The sequence below is a fragment of the Triticum aestivum genome, chromosome 6B, assembly GCF_018294505.1.
Source record: "Triticum aestivum cultivar Chinese Spring chromosome 6B, IWGSC CS RefSeq v2.1, whole genome shotgun sequence".
NCBI lineage: Eukaryota > Viridiplantae > Streptophyta > Magnoliopsida > Poales > Poaceae > Triticum > Triticum aestivum.
Genome location: NC_057810.1, coordinates 633818568 through 633836968, shown reverse-complemented (window position 1 = coordinate 633836968; position 18401 = coordinate 633818568). Strand labels below are relative to the sequence as shown.

Genomic DNA, 18401 nt, shown 5'->3' with positions numbered 1-18401 from the left:
CCACAACGTGTGGGCATCGAGGATTGCCTGCACCTTCATCACCCACACGATGTAGTTATCCAGAGAGAGCATCGGCATCGCCATGGACACCGATCTTCCTGCACCGCCGCTGTGTGGAACCAGCGCCATTGCCACCGGCGAGCTCCTAAACCCGACGTTGTGATGCCAAATGTAGTTGTCTAACCCTAAACCCTAGCTTGTCCTCACTCTCTCTCTCTCTCACAGCTCTCTTCACTTTGCAATAGACTGAGGAGGAAGAAGAAGGGGAACGGGTGGACATAGGGTTTGTCGGTGCACGAACGTCCCGTCGCACAGATGGCTTTTCTTTCCTCGAGCTCGAACTCAATGCCCTAGACCATAAGGTTACAATGATCGACCTGAGGCTTATATAGCCGGGCCTACGCTGGGTACGACCCACACGCTCCCACCCCTGCTGGCGCCCTGATCGGCCAGCTTAGCTCGAGGTCACCTCGCGCACGTACGCACGCAGCTCACGGCGAGCCCACAGCGATCACGCCCACCTCGCAATCCCGTAAGGCCAACTCCTGCGCACGATCCCAAACGGACATCCGTTTTGTGTGGATGCTATCCATTTGGGTAGGGCAATGGGTCGTGTCCGGGCCTGTCCTGGGATGCAGTGGCCGTGCGGCCAGCGCACAGCCGCATCCTTTGGCCCCATCCTGTCTGCCTCCATTTTCAAACAACAACGTTTGAAATACCAAGCCCTAGTTCATCAGCCCAGCGGCCCTAGTTCACGTCGGCAACAGAGCCAGCGGCCTACACGTCCTTGTCGGCAACACAACAGGCGGCCTACATGTCCTCGTCAGCAACACAGCCAGCGGCCGGCAACAGAGCCAGCCTACAGAAAGAATAGTTTGTCGTCGGCAACACAGCCAGCCTCCAAAATGAATATGTTTCTCGCCGGCACACAGCCAGCGGCCGGCACCCATGCCAGCCTCCAAAAAAGAACGGCCACGACCGATCAGACGGCCTACTTCAGGTTGTCGGTGTCAAACATCTCCTTCTGCCTGGCCTCGAACTAGCTCCTCGTCTTGTCACTCATCTTGGTCAAGTCCATTCGCATGATCGCAAGGGCCACCTCCTTTGCTTTGGTTGCGGCATTGGTGGCCTCGATGTCGAGCTGCCTCTGCCTGCACTACAAAAAATACACTTCCGTGATGATACGTGTTTGTCACACTAGGTCACGTTTTCTGTCATGCATGGACATCCATGACGATTTTATGACAGAATCAAGATAGTCATACTTGTGATGTTGTAGAAGTGTTCCATGACATTACCAAAATTATCATCACGGAAGTGTCCACTTCCATGACGATAAATCACGCGTCACAGAAGTGCTTTCGTCAAGGGCGACCGACTCGTGGCATCCACCGTAACGGAACACCGTTAAGCTATCGGGTCCGGTTTTGGATCCGATAACCCGTTAACAGCCCGGACCAATGGGAAATTTCCAAGTGTAAAATTCTGATTGGCCGGAGGAAACACGTGTCAGCTTGTCAGTGGACCAGATGTCGCCCGTCCATTGGAAGAGAAATGCCTATGATACGTCAACACGTGGCGGGGCCCAGCAGAGGCCCATATAGGTTAAAAAGGCTGGCCCAGTCAAAGCCCTGTAATACTTACTCAGGTACTAGTGGGCCAGCCCAATAACGGTCTGTTTAGTAAAGTCCCATTTACGACCCGAAGCCAGATCTGGCCCGTTAATTATTCACCAAATATTCGGGCCCAATTACAGCGCAGTGACTTTCGCTTGTTAGAGGCCCGATGTAGACATGGGCCCATTTCAGCCCAGTGTGACTTTCAGCCTAGGAATGCCCGTGCTGCCCATGGCCATATATGGTCCGATGGGACATCGGGCCCACTAACGGCCCGTGATAAAGGTGGCAACAGTTCAGCCCAACATGACTTTGGGCCTGTTAAAGGCTTGTCGTATAATTCGGCCCGTTGATGCATGTACTAAGCTTTTGGCCTCTTAAAGGCCCATGATATCAGTGGGCCAACTAAGGCCTGATATATGTTTCGGCATGGTAATGGCCCGTCATATAACTGGGCCCAAAAAGGCCCGGTCTACATTTCAGCCTGCTGAAGGCCCGTCGACGACTAGTGAAAATTGAGGCCCAACATGCATTTCGGCCTGCTAAAGGCCCATGGTTTCATCTGGGCCGTAACAGACCAGTAAAATATTCAGCCTGTTAATGGCCCAACGCTACCTAGGCCAAACTAAGCGCTGAGTCCACAAAAGGCCCAACTAAAATTTGGGCCGAATATAGGCCGGAGTAAGTTGTGGGCCTAGCGCAAAGTGTGAAGGCCCCAATCATTCGGGCCCAAGAAAGATGCAGGTAGCCCAATTGTGGCCCACTAAAAACCAGGCCCGTTAGAGGCGAATGTTTCGGCCCGGTCCACTACATCATTTTTTTAGATAGCGAATGATGGCAGTAACTAGTAGGAATTAAGAACAACCCTACTCTATACAATAAAGAAATTACGGCATAGTAACTAAGAATAAACCTACACTATACAATAAAGGATTTATGCTATATTACATCAACTGGGCATCGAAGTTCGCCACCAGTGATCATAAAGCGCAACGAAGAAGCAGATTACAAAAACTGGGCACCATTCCAGCGTAACAAAATAATACTGAACCGAGACCACTTCCAAGACAGTTCAAGAAAGGTTAGCCTTGCACGAGAACTGTTGCGCAAGCTGCTGAGCAAGGCTATGAGACCGGCCTAGCATGTTGGTCATAGCTTCCAGGTGTAGCTGTTTAGCAATGAGGTTCTCATTAGTGTTCTCCGTAATCTTTCTTAGAGATAGGACTTCAAGTCAAAGTTGAGTTGCAGAATGCCTTTCTGCTAGAACTTGGGACTGAAGAAGTCGAACTGATTTAGACAACGAATTTTGTGAGCTTGTCTGACTGCTAGTCTTAAGTAACTTGAACACTGCATCAAGACAAGACTTTGGGGTTGTCTTTCTATCTTCAAGATGTTTTGCTTTCTTTGCTGCAATATATGTTGGGTTTGTCTCATAGCCTTCAGCAGACTTGTGCATGCCATCAGGCATATCACCCTGAAACAAGCAGAGAGATGACAGGTTTTGCACATGTATAAACAAAGATGATAACTGTGTTGTCAATTCCATCCAATTTCAAATTAAAAAATAAAGAGTAAGTTCAAAATATCAATAGCATAATTTGGCATTGTTCATAATGCAGGGAGCTTCACCACACTACTGGATTACCATGTCAACATAACAAGCATAGATGAAGGGCAAAGACAATCATCAGCCACATCAGTAAGATAAAACAGGAAATGACAAGGTGCAAACGTGGGCTGCTTCACCACACACTGGATTATAGATCCACAAAACCAAGCATACATATAGGGAATATTAAGTAATGTGCATGGTATGAATAAGAAATTTGGTTTTACAAGTAAAACTTAGAACTTACGGTTCTTACGAACATGCATTTTGGTAGAAACAGCAAACTAAACAGCAGTAAACGATAGGGAGTATGAGCAAATTAAACAGCAGTTGAGGATAAAGGCTTTAGAAGGACTGACTTACATTAATAGTTAACACCGGCTTTATAATGCCCTTCTCCATGTCAAGGGAAGGATAACTCAAGAATTTCAGCACAGAATCTTCTTCATAAGCATTGCATGTACTCTAAATTTTGTAGAGAGTAATTATAGATATGATAATACTGGAAGCGATAGAGGATAATGAAGATAAGATGCAGATTGATGCTACATAATCAACTACCAATCCTTGGAAGTACAAGCATTACAGGACAAAATGTACTAACAAGAGCAATGGGCTACACTTCATCACTGGCATTGTCTGTGTATTCTACTTTTTGGTTAGATTAAATATAGATCTGATCTTTTTTAGTAAATGGTGGGCGAGGAGATAAGATGCAGAATGCTACACAATGAACCAATCCCTCTTCCCATAATACAAGAGTGTTTTGAACACGGGTGTACTGTACAAATGTTCTTATATTATGGGACGGAGGGAGTAGCTATTAATGTAAGTACAGTGATAGACGACGTTCAGTCCTAACAAGAGGACTGTAGAGCTAAACCTCTTTAAAAAGCATTGGGTTGATTCTAAATTTATGTAAGAGTTCATATGGATCTTATAATGTCCACCAAATGGACGATAACGAGGCTAACATGTGCAGTGATGCTACATAATCAAACAGCTATGAAAGTAAGTATGGTCATACAGGGCAAGAGGTCCTCACAAGAGCAATGTAGTGTGCAGTATAGTTGTGAGATTTTGTGGTCCCTTGAGAATGAATGTTCTTCTGCTAATAGTTTTTGTACAAGTGAGACGTTAAGGCAAATGCAGAAATGTAGTTCAAATTATGATGTGATATCATAGACAGTACCTTACGCTGCGGATGAGACCAATGTCTAACAAGATTATTCCAGTCACCACCGAATAAATGTAGCACTAGAGACTTTACAGAAATTTCATTTAGAGGCTTGCCATCAAAGGGCGCTTGCCTCAGGTAGGAATGATACTTCATCAGCGAGTGCTTGAAAAGCGCAACCAACCCTTGCTCGTCTTCACAATCCAGTTTGGTCCTCGCCTATTTAAAAGAATAAAATCTTGTGTCTTCAGTCAGCAAAAACATATGCAGTAATGACCATGAATAACATTAGTACATTACTTATGCGTAAGTTGCGGAGGAAGACTGGAAATTGTTCTGTGTCTGCAGTATAATCTTTCCATGAAGGAAAGATGCGCACAAAGTTCCTGACAACAATATAAGCTTCGTCTTCTAAACTAGGAAGAAATGGAACAGGGGTCCTATTTGCTGCAGTTGGGGCTCTCTCTGGTTCGAAAAGGGATTTGGCAACTGGATTTGGTATACTCTTTGCTGGAATGGGGGTTTTGCGTCATAGCGCTAGTGCTATGTCAACTGGCATCATCATCATACTGTTTGCTGCAGTTGGGGTCTGCTGAGTTGGGGCATCAGAAATGACCAGTGTAGTAGGGCTAGAGTCTGCTAGAGTTGGGGTGTTTTGTGGGTCAGGTGATATTGCAACTACACCTAATGGGCAATCGCCCTTCCTTTTGAACGTCTGATACACAAGAACAGCATTTGAATGGATAAATATGGTATGATGACAGATGGAATATGTACTGAAAATGGATAGGCTGGGTGTATTCACATACACAATGTGTAAACTAAGCTAATGGCAGTGCAACAAAGTAGAAGCAATGCAAAGCATCAGTTGTAAGATATGTGCGACCAATATAACCTTGGAAAGTTAGAGCAAGCACCTTGATGGGTGAATAAGATATGGCATCTGCCTCTGACTCCTCCACTAGGGAGCTACATTGACTTAGGTCTCCCTCTAGCTCAGAATCACTATGAGGATCATATTCTGAGCATGAATCTGTAGGTGGAGAGCGTTGCATTGCATTGCATCCAGACTTGATTTCAGTTCCTTAATGCCAAGTTTGACAGCCATGGCATTGTTCTGCTTTATTCTTTTCATGCGCGCAAGCTCATAATCATTATGATGCTGTTCAGAATCTGAGATTCATGAAAACATAAAAAGTAGTCAGATTATCTATGGAATGCATTGCGGATTCAACTCGAAGAGTGTCTCCCTATAAACCCCTGCATATGCAAAGTTCACCCCCCAACCGTGCTGACTAGACCACACACAGAACTACAAACCCCTTATGTCTCTATAACAGGCAAACACACATTTCAAAACTGAAGTAGGAACATTAGAATCATATCAAATTCGTATTTGAACAAATAAACTAAGGAATTATGAGTGGCATAATGTTTAGCTTCAAGGGTGGAGTGTTGGTAGTGCGACGCAAAGCAAGTAGGCGGATTGTATTCCATGTAAAAGATCAAAGCCTATGTAAAAGCTGGAAATGACACTTTCTTTCTATACAAGGTAGTGTTCGTTGCCCACGCATGATGGAAGAGATCACATAGAGAAATACTATTCACTCATGTCTACGATTCCAGTATTTTGAAACAGGGTGGTCCACCCTAAAATTATATTGACAACAAATATGACAAGGCAAGCATAGATGTAGTAAATCAATCATTTACTTGTGAGCTTACTAGGACAAGTATGCAGAATTGTAACTGCAGTAAGAGACCATCCAAAATCTGAATCAAGAAGTTTGTCTAGCACTTATTGTTTGCAACTAATCGACGTGAATAATTGGATATTATATCGAATGAGTAAGAAAGACAAGTAAAATTGTCAAAAAACCTGGCTTGCAGTAGTAATCTGGGTCAATGTCACTATGACCAACAATCCAAAATGACTAGTGTTTGTTCCTAGGGCCGGAATTTTGAAACCTTGTGAACTTTACAGGTACTAAAGATTACTGAAATACCTATGAACAATTAAGTGTAGGTAGCACTAAGCACACAACAAACCCTAATGACAGTCCTACCTAATGAGTAATGAATCAATTAGAAAATGGGTGATGAGGAGTGGTTGCTGAGTGTTGAGGACGTATCTCAGGATAAATCGGGTTGGCTTAGTGGGTGTTGCACGCCTAAGCCCTAAACGGACTGGGAAGGTAGGCACGGCGGCGTGCCCGGGCAGCGGTGACACTGTTGGGCGAGCGGCTCCTGACCTCCTGTTAGTCCGGCGTCTCCTTCTAGAGTCATGTCGTCCGGGGACGGCAAGTCACCGGCGAGGCAGGCGGCTGGGGGCGAGTAGAGATCAAAAGTGCATAGCAGAACAGAGGGGAATCGGGGCCTGGGACAACCCAAAATCCCAAGGTGGGCCACGGCCCACCGTGGGCACCCTGTAGAGATACACACCCGAGCGGCGAACATGCATTTTTGAAACTAAATTAGGAACATTTAGCTTACCAATTAAACGACTATGTTTTAATAATATCATATTCGTATTTGAACAACTAAGCTTGTTTAGCTTGATGGGTGGAGCAGTGCTATTATGACACGAAGCACGTATTCTGATTGTATAGTGATCATAAAAGGGGGAAACTCTAAGCATGTTTTTTTAGCAAAAGAGGGTTTCCCCTCTGATTTCTATTAAAGAAACCACCACGGAACCAACATGATCAATTAAACCCTAAGCATGATCAATTAAACTGTATTATGACTGTGTCATGGCATATTTGAAGTTGCAAATCGGAGAAATGATATTTAGCATCCATTGTTTGCTTCGAACTAAGAACTAAATTCTAAGAGCTAAAAAGAAAGTAGATTAACCAAGTTATTATCTATTTTCTGGTTGAGATCAAAAAGTTGAGGAGATATGAAGTACCACCTCTCTTGCGGCGCCGTGTAGGCATCGGGTGTGCGATGGCTGTCAGTGGTGTTGAAGCAGATCTGCGACGGTAGGCGAGTGCATCGGGGGATAAGTCCCGTTGCGGTGGAAGAGAAGGTCGTGTGAGCGGCCCCGGCAAAGAGGACGACGGCACCGATGAAGCAAGAGGACGTGATGCAAGGCTCTTGCTCCGTTGCCGTGGATGAGAAACGTCCATCTCCAGCAGTGGACGACGCGGTCTTGGTAGGCACTCTGGCATGGTGGAGGACGGTGGTGATGGATGAGGTGGAGGATGGCGGTGATGGATGGCATGGAGGATGGCGGAGATGGATGGGGTGGCGGGCGGAGGAGGCTGGTGTGGGGATGGTGTTCTAGCGCGAACGGTGTATGAATGGAAAATGGAGGGAGAGGTACGGGGAAGCATGCTTTTGGGACACGCCTGTTTGAAATATGGGCAAGTTACGAACTTAGCCCCCATATAAAATTTGGACGTCTCGTCGGTTGGGGATAGGACGTTAATCTCGCATCTCGCCAATATTTGCCTAGAGCGATTTCGGGCGAGGAGAGGGTGGTTGGCACCCATGGTGTATGAACGGGGCTGATAGGTATGGTGGTTGTGTCATGTCTTAGTGAAGTTACAAACCTGCCCCTATTGAAAATATTTGCCTACATCGATTTCGGCCGAGTCGAGTTTGTTTTGCCGCCCACCATGTATGAATGGGGAAATGGAGGGAGAAATAGAGGTCTTCCGGAAGAGCTTGAATCAAATGTGTTTTGCCGCCCATGTTTGGCACCCACCGTGTCGGAATGGGCTCAGAGGCGGTCGTGTCACGTCTAATTGAAGTTACCAACCTACCCGTATTGAGAGTAGTGGAAATCGGGCCGATGGATTGTTCGTGTAATGGGTAGGCAGTAATTTCGATCTCCCAAACACTTGGCTTCGGGCAGCCGACGTGGCAGTGGACATTTTGCCGCTTCTTTTGAATTCTGGGACAATAAGCATCCACGTTTACCCTGGCAACTAAATTCGAATCCATTTTGTACTCCTATACAAATCTTTATAAATCATTCTATGTGTTTTTATATATCTTCAAAAGCACGACAAAGGTGTATTCCATTATCATATATGAATATGATTTACAAATGTCGATACTCAAATTCAGAAGCTAGAATCCAGTTTAAGGTGAATTCGAATATTTGGAACACTTTATGTCCAACTCAAATGTCACACGCAGCATAATGTGTACTCCCATTTAGATATGTACACAATTGATGTATCAAGATTCAAATACCGAGTCAATCAACCAAGAATGTACAGAACTAACAGACCTATAAACACTTACAGGCTATATGGATCAATAATATCAACTAACATACATAAGCCAGGTCGTTGTACTTTTTTCTGCTAGAACAACATCCTTTTTTAGCTTGCCTCTAGAGCATCAGCAGTTGGCAATTCATAATGCATGATTGGGCCAGTGCCACTGTTGTGGGATGATACAACGTCCATGGGGACCTCTCTCTTTGATCTTGGGCTAACCTGTTTTGCCATTAAAGTTCCGATTGGATTCAGAAAAGTTGAAGTTAGCAAAACATCTCAACTAGGAGTTATAATAGCAAACCAGTTAAACAAACAAGGAATTAAAGAGTTTCAATTGGATGCTGAAAAGTAGTTATTAACATCATTGTAACCGGTTGTTGCAGTAGCAAAGCAGTTAAACAAACAAGTAGCTATTTAAGTTCGGGCAAACAGGTAATTCTTAACAGTAAGTATCAAACACATAGATAGGCGCAGTCTATAATAGGATTAACAGGTTGTGACATTATTTAATCAGTAGCAGACTAAATTAAGCCAAGCAACGTAATTGAACAATTTTGTAATTGGCTAACTAAAATTCCGAGAAGCAGGTAACTGAACTTATGCTAGCTCTTTGTACAGGCACACTGCAACTTCTTTTTCGCTTACAACGTTCTACGAAGGAGTCCATGGCATCAATTGCTTGGATACGCAGTCCCAATACTTCTTTCTTCCCACACTGCATTGGTAAGTCGAATGGTTAATCTGGTAAGATGGTGCGTCCTTGATATGTTATATGAGGACGTGTAGTCAGACTAGTTGTATCCACACACAATTTTTTTTGAGAACTGATGACAGTGGGAGAGGATCCCACTGACTTTAAATTAAATAGTTAAGGGGTTAGTACAGTCCAGTACAGTCCAGTCAGCCTACATACATGAAATACATATGAATGGGGGGTTAGAGATTACAAGGGAGCACAGCTCTTACAATGCAGCAACTAGAGATAAAATGAATGTGGTAGACTCTGGCTTGGCCCTATGAACCAACATAGCAAAGTCATTTTTAAACCTGGTCTTCCAAGATCTCAAAGTTGGTTGAATCCCTCTGAAGTGCTTGTCATTTCTTTCCTTCCAAATCCCCCAAGCCGCCACTATGAACAACTCCATAAACATTGGCCCACTCCAAGAGTTTTTGCCAGCGTGTAGCAACTCCAGTCTGCAATCAGCCACCGGCCACTGGACCCCTATGCTATCCCAGCATCTCCGGCTGAAGGGGCAGTTGAAGAAAAGGTGTTCCACATCCTCCTCAAGAGGGTTTTGGCATAACAAGCACGTGTAGTCATCATCTTGTATCTTGTAGTGCCTTCTTCTCAACATATTTCTTGTGTTTAAATGGTCAGCCAGCAGTAACCAGGCAAACATCTTCCATTGCATTGTGCATTTGGTGTTCCAAATCCAACAAAAGGCCTCATCAACCTGCATGTTTCTGAAGCAATACTCATAAAATTTGGATGCTTTGAATTCAGTCCCACCCCAGACACAGGTCCAAGTATCAATGCCCTCAGTCGGCGCAACATCAGCCGTTGCGTGTTGCAACTCAGTGACTTCCAGTCGGGCTTCTATCGATAGGGGTAGATGGAACACATTACTTAGACTCATCGAAGACAGCAGATTTTTAACCGATATATCTTGGTCCTTGGCAAAATAAAAAGTCCTCGGAAAGCTTCTTCAAGCAAGGTATCATTCCACTCATCCTTCCAGAACAGAATCGTGTCTCCTGCCACCACAGAAGCTTTAGTAACCCCTCTGTAAACATCAGACAGTTGCATGAGATCTTTCCACCAAAACGATCCACAAAGATCAGTCGCATGTGGGATGCGATTCACATAGTAGGATTGCCAGACAAGCTGAACCCAAGGTACATCTTGTTTGTTGTAGAATTTGTGTAGTTGTTTCAGCAGAAGCCCCTGGTTTTGAATTTTCAGATTTATGATCCCTAGCCCACCCTTGTTCTTTGGTCTACAGACCAAATCCCATGCTGCCAAAGAATTCCCCTTGGTGCCATCATCAGATTTCTTGAGCCAGAGGCATGATCTACGGAGCTTATCCAAATTCTCAATGATCTTGGGGTTTATCTTGATGGAGCACATGGCATAGATCGCCAGAGAGGTAACAACTGAGTTTAGGAGGGTTAGCTTGGAGCCATAATCAAGCAAAGAGGTCGCTGCTGGGATTTTCCTCTGCACTACTGTAACCATGGGCATCAGATCAGTCACCGATGGACGGTATCCACACACATCACACTGGCTTTTACTGTATATTTCGTGCGATTACATTTGGCATAACGAGATCTAAGCAATATACAATAGGATGAAAAGACTGGCATCCTTCACATTATGGGCGAACTCAGTTCATAGAAACAAGCAATTCAACCACTCTGTGGGTAAATCAAAAGTGCCACTGGAATATTTTTCACTGCCCCAATCATACAATCAAAAAGGAGCGACGCCACCATAGGGGCTGGTATGGGCAGCCGCCTCGGGTGGCTGGAAAGTGTGCACCTAGTTTGAGTCGTCCAGGTTGGCCCAGGCTAATTTTGCTCGTCCCAACGCACGAGCAGGCAATGAAAAAAATGAAGAAAAATGTTTCAATTTGGATGGGCCAATAACATAAGTGCAAGGCAGGCCCTATAGCAGGCTCGCGGACCAAACGAGCGCCTCCCATATCAATCGACAGCATGAAAAATCCCAATTTGTTCGCTCCAGCCTCCAGTCTGGTTTGCTCCTAACCTAGCCGCCGCTAGACAGACCGACACAGCACTTCCTCGCGCCCTCGTTGGAGGGCGGTCGCCGGGCTTCAAGCAAACGAAAGGACAAGAAGATGAAGATCCAACCCAGGGTGTAGCCTGTGTGGGAGGAAGCGGCGGCAGCACGGGCATGGCATCGAGCTTGCGCAAACGGACAGACGCAGCTTGCAAGAGTAGCATGCGCAACGAGCAGGTACATCACATCCCTGATTATATCTAATTGAACTGTTCAATTTCTGGCCAATAGTTAAACCTGGCGGTGTTGTAAAACTGCTTGTATGTAGGGAATCTATGAGAAAATGAAACAATTTTCTGCTTATTTTATAACTCCCCCAATCAATACTGAACTGACTGAATTTGATGTATCTAATCAAGTTTCCAGTGGAAACATACAAGCTCATGTTGTTCTTGAGCCTAAAGTGTCTAATGAACAGACTGCTAATGAAGGATTTGATGCAAACATTTTACATGCTCCTGGTGATGAACATAGTGTCTAATGAGGGATCTAATGCAAGCATTTTGCAAGCTCCCATTGAAGGATTTGGTGTCTAATGATGATTTGCTATGTTGAGAGAGACATAGAGATTTGCAGGCATTGGTGACAAGCAAATTATAGTGCATTTTCATGGCTTGAGGAAACATCGAGGCCATCTACCAGAAAGTCCCCGTATCATGACAACGTAGCATAAATACTTTTCTAATCTGTTGTTTGAAACTATTGGCATACTTGTGCAGGATAGATATATTGATATGCAGTTTGCACAGTGGTTATAGGTGCAATTACACTTCGATATTTTCAGCCAGAGAATGAATAATTCAAGCAGGTACAGACCATGTTTGTAGTCCTTGTACACGATGTTGCATTTTGTGTTTTTTGATGCTTGCATCATTTAGTGTTTATAATCTGAACTACTTTGGATCATTAGCTGGTTTTCAAAGTGCATGTAGCTTCACATTTCTCAAGTTATGTTGATTTCCGGAGTGCAAGTGCCTTCGTATTTTTTAAGTTAAATGTTCACCCCTGGTAACTTGAATTCGTGGATCCGCCACTGCACACAAATCATACACGCATGCCAGTACGAATTAAATGAAATGTAGGGACTTACGCTAGGTCATTGTACAGGCTCACTGCAGCTCTGCTTGCGCTCGGGATGTTCCATGTACAAGTCCATGTTACCACTTGCTTGGATGTGCAGGCCTTGTGCTCCTTGCATCCCCCTCTACATTTTTGACACGGTGAATGGTTGATCAAATAAGAGGAATCGACCTTGCTATTGTACCGGAGGACAGATACTTACAAGGTTATACGGGTGTGTAGGATGTGTACCAGATCCCGTAGCGCCGTCATGCTTCGCTAAAAAATGGTTTTGCTTGTTTCAGATGATATCTCCAGAAGAAATAAGCGTTAAAGTCAGAGTTGCATAGGCGTGTATGCTAAGAGAGCAGTGAAAGGATATCCAAACATCATCAAAATAGTGCACAAGGGAGTGATGTGTGGATACCTAGTTTGGACCGGCGTTTGGGCATGCTCACCTAGCTAGAGTGCGGGTCACTTCAGAGCTGTTGAGGGTGATGCGCTGGTGTTGGTTGGACACGCATGGATGCAGATCTTGAGTGGCAGCGGAGCGCTACGATGCGGTGCACGAGACCGTTAGTGAAGCCCCAACGGCCTCGGGGGGCGGAGGTGCGACGATGTGCTCGGTGAAGTAGCCCTGGTGAGGTGGGAGACGGCGTCGGTGAAGCGCACCTGATGCGATGGAAGTCAGTGTCTGTGAGGCACGTCGGTTGCAGCGGCCGACGTTGTCGGTGGAGCACCCAGTGCGGTGGACGAGGGCGTAGATGAGGTAGCTCCGGTGTGGTGGTGAAGCACGACCGCCGTCTTCCTCGTTGTCGTCCGGCACAGAGGTGGGGAAAGAGACGAGACAAGGGGCGATTCGAACTTTGCTTGGGTTGGCGGCGAATTAGGGATTTGAGCAATCTGGGCGCGGAAGGGGACGGTGGAGAAGGGAGATTTTGCAGGGCTGGAATTGGGGCCGCCAGATATTTCAATCTAAAACGTGAAAGCGCAAACTTATTTTGTCGTCGTCCTTTTGGGGGGGAGGGGGGAGGGGGTGGGTGGCTGGGTGCTAAGCGTCCGTCCGACACACGCGACCACCATGACACGACCCTGGTCTGCCTGGTGCGCCTACATTTGAGAATGCAAACGAATCTTCTTTCATTTGCAAACGAATCTTTATGTATTACCATGCCCGTGTTTTCCTTGCAAATAGTTAGTCATTTGAAACGAGATACTATAAATTAATTAATGAGGAGTTATTTGAAAAAAACGAAACGATATCCACGCTAACGTGGATTAGAGTGTGTGTCACATAATTAGTTATTTGAATTAGAGTGTGTGTCACATAGTGATCTCCAATTCTAACGTGGATTTCGCATTTCACTGTATCCACGCTACTTTTTTAATATAAATTCATATGTATATGATGAACACCATGGTAGTGAGAAAACTTTTGGATGGATTCAAACATATGACCTACAAAATAGCACAACAATTGAGTCAATGTCAACTTTTCCAAACCTACTATGGCATGAGTTCGAAATAATTACCAATATGCATGGTCCTCAGTTCAAATCTTACAATGTACACCAATTGAAACATTGATATTAAGTCTCGTACTATCTACATTCAAATGTTGTTTTTAGACCCCCCCCCCCCCAGCACACACACTACATACTTTCTGTATCGGTCAATCTTCCTCTCCTAACTACCTTAGGATACTATCGGTTTCCGACACGTTCATTCTTTCTCTCCATGTTTCGATCTCTAACTCTCTCAACTACACAACCCCATTTTTGCACTCTGTTACCAAATGTATTTACCTCACACACCCGCCATTGTACCCCATGCCGAGCTCTCTCTCTCTCTCTCTCTCTCTCTCTCTCTCTCCCACCCTCTCGCGCTAGATACATGCATTGTCTATCTAGCCCCCCAACCTCTTGTGCACACGCACGTTGTCTATCTATAGGTCACTCCCTTGAGACTGTCTCAATCTTTCTTTCGCACAGCGGGCCACACTTGCTCAATCTCGCTCTCTTTATCTGAGTCTCGATTAACCTCATTTTCTTTCACACACAAATGACATATCTCCCTGTTCGGGCCTCGATCGACATACTCTATACTCTCTCACGCAGATTGTCTATCTAGGTCAGTCCATCCAAGCCGCCCCCACTCTTTCAACCTCATGGCGGGCCATGCTCGCTCAATCTCTCTCCCTCTCTATCTCTCTCTCCCCCCTCTCTCTCTCTCTATCTATCTCTCTCCTTCTCTCTCTCTCTCTCTCTCTCTCTCTCTCTATGTGTGTGTGTGTGTCTTGTTTGACCTTGCTCTTTCTCGGACACAAACAATATATCTCCATGTTTGAGCCCAATTAGACATATTCATATTGTATACTCTCTCACGCACATTGTTTGTCTAGGTCACTCTCTCCAACCCATCTCACTCTTTCGATTGCACGACGACCCACACTCACTCAATCTCTCTCCCTTTATATATGTAATCGATTGACCTTGCTTCCTCCCACGCACAAAATATATCTACATGTCTGTGACTGGATCATCTCTCAAGCTCTATCTTACTGTCCTCACCCTTGCCAAAATCTCAATCTGACAATATCTCTCCAGAGCATATATATCTGTTCAATGAATGTCGGACCACACTCACTTTATCTCTCTATCTATATGTCTCTCGTTTGACCTCGCTTTCTCACGCCGTATCTTCCACATATTGAAGCTACCTCTCCATCCCTCGCAAAGCCGGAGCTATTTACATTGCGAGGGGGACTCCAACCTTGGATTAATTTGTGTAGACATTTATTCCAGTGGGTTTCGATTATATTTTCGTAGCACATTCGGCCCACAACTACTCCAAACACTGTTGCAACCCCCGCACCTCCCCCAGTTGATTTCACTCTGGCTCGGTCATCGCTCTCTCACACGTCCTTTCTCGCCTTCAATGTCGCACCATGGTATTATTGTAAAAAACTCGGTTGTTCTCTTTAATTATTATAAACAAGCTACAAAACTACACACCGATAGTCCACTTGGAATGGAACAAATTTCGACCCACAAATTAAAGTGCTACAAACTACACACCGAGGGGCCCACTTGTCATGAAACAAATTGGACCCATATACAAATTAAAAAATAAAGGATGAGGATCGAACATGCGACCAGGGCCTTCAAGCCGCACGTCAATAGGCAACATACGTAGAACAGCAATGTTTGTTGTACCCCCCTTTGTTCATATAATGTTTTTATATTACCACAACCTATTTAACATGTAATATTATTTTTAGAACATAAGTGGGACCGGCTCATTAGCATGTACTATTTGCCTTCACTTACTGGTGAGTTCCATGTGTGCTCTCTCTCTCTCCTCCCCTTCTGTGTTTAGACGCACGGGCAAACACGAAGAACTCGCGGGTGATGTTGTCGTTGACCATATCTGGACCCATTCACAAGTTATGGTGCCAGTTTCACGTACTAGTAGAACTAGTCAATGTGTACGTGCAATGCACGTTAATTTGGAAGTATATTAAGTGCATGCGGGTATTGAGTAGGATATTATTTGTGTGTTATTATGTGATTACCACTATTTTTGGCATGAAATTAACTACACACTAAACATGTTGACTGCTCGACATTGAAGAGAAGGAATACATGTGGCTTGATAACGTTTTATATCTAATTTGATACGGCTCTAGCAGAACATTCAATCGATCAAACCATAGATTTCATTCAGTCTGACTCTGACTTGACATTCATATGACGATCAATCTAAAATGGAAATGATAAACATTCGGATTTTAAGCATGGCAATCCAAACGTTTTTCATGGCAAATTTAGATTACACGCCGGCGGCGGGGGCGTCTTGCGGTGGGAAGCGGCTCCTCTGTCGTGCTCTGTGTGTCGTCGGGCCACTGGCTGACAGCGACGGCGGTGTCTTGCGCCATTATTGGCGTACTCCTAGATGTTGGCCCTAGCTTCAAGGAAGCCCACAATGTTCTAGACTTCGGTCTCCAGGGGCGAGTCAACTGGCGGAAGGAGGCGACTGGCATTGGTGCAAGGAAGCGGTCGACGGCGGCCATCCATGCCGCTGAAGGGGGCACGGGCACCCGTGCAGGGACATGCACTAGCAACAGCACGGCAGAGACATTCGTGTGCACAGGCATCGGCACGGGCGCGCATGTCAGTGCACGCGCAGCTGCATGCGCTGGCAGGTGCACGGGCACCGGCATGGGCGTGCACGTCAGTGCACGCGCAGCCGCATGCGCTAGTAGGTGCACGGGCGCGTGAAAGTTGATGGGGACCTCATGGAACCCCGTGGCATCAAGCTCGGTGACAATGTGCGGCTCCCAGCCCATCAATGCCACAGGGATGGGCGCTGGCGCAGTCGGAGTGACGGGAGCCGGAACGGGAGTGGGGACAGGTGCGGCGTCTTCCCGCAAGGCCGGTTCATGCTCGTCCCAAAGCGCCTTATGTTCTTGAGACTCCGACTGGGTGTCTTCCTCAGGAAACTAGAAGACTAAGGGCAGACCATCGTGATGCGGCATGGCGTACATTTAGGTCAGGCTGGTTGGAGGTAGACGACAGGAGAATCGGAGAGGAAGAGAGAAGATTGTAGCGATACTGGGTAGTGCAGGGTTGATTTTAAACTGCAGCACCGGCGACATTAAAAGTGGGAGCAGTTGGGACGAAGGTGGGCGGTGGAGCCTGATCAAAGGGCTCGCCTCCCAGTGAGCCTGCGCAGTGGTCTGCTCGCACGCCTCCCTGTCAGCCGGTGCAATGGTCTGCTTGCACGCCTCCCGTCAACTCACACGCTTGCTCGGACGGCACCTGCCGATGAGAAGCGGGACTCATGGTGGCACGTAAACACCCACGGTTTTAATAGTGAAAGCATTCTCCTTAACGTGACAGGTCTTTGTTCCAAAATACCTTGGCTCTTCATTTGTGCAACTTGTCATAAGCAGCTTGTCTCAAATTGAAGAAAAAAATACGAAGGAATATTTGTGCCATATCACGTGACCATGCTCAGTTTCATAAATTTCTGGTCACTTTTGGATTTTCTAAAATTTAAAATCCAAGATTCGAAACAATATCATAACCTACATCATGCAATAAATTTTCAAGCCATACATCTGTCATGTTGTATTTCTTAAGAAAGGATTTGGTCAAACATTTTGCTTAGTTAGACTTTGGACAAGTTATATATGCAGAGTAAAAGGATAATCCCTCCGTACTAGTGCATTGCCTAATATATTAACTCAAGTACTAGGCACGAACAAACGGGCTCAATTCTGTGCTCATTCTGGTGTAGTAGTAGTAGTAGTACTAGGCAATGCAGTTGATGGGTGACCTTGGGGAGCGGGGACCACTCGGGAATTGAACCGTGCTCGGCACGGTAAAGCATCCCTCCATTGTTCATCGGTAGTCATTACGGACCGGGGACATGAGGGGAATTTCCTAGGGCTGAAATTCTGGCCACCAGATATTTCGACTCGAAACACGGAGGCTCGACTGGTTGGGGTTGCCTAATGTGCATACCACGCACGCCACCAGAAGGACACGAGCCCGGTTTTTTTAGGATCAACACGAGCCAAGGTCTGGCTGGTACACCATTGGGTCCTGCCATTCGAGAATACGAAAGGAATCTTTTAAATTGCCGAACGAATCTATGTGTATTACAATGCCCATATTTTCCTTGCAAATACTAATCTCAACATGGTAATTGACTTATGAGGAGTTCTTGAATTAGAGTGAGTTTGTGATATAGTGATCTCAACGTGGATTTCACATTTCATGGTATCCCTAGTAAGTTTTTCATTGCAAATTCAAATTTAAAAGATGAAGAATATGGTGGTGAGAAAACTTTGTATGTATCAAGCATATGACCACACACACGCGCTCACACACACACACAC

General features: G+C 45.5%; 1 pseudogene; it reads right to left on the bottom strand.

Moving 5' to 3' along the window:
- Positions 1–991: 991 nt before the first annotated feature.
- LOC123139490 (uncharacterized) overlaps positions 992–18401 on the bottom strand; it is a 32784-nt pseudogene continuing 15374 nt past the window's right edge.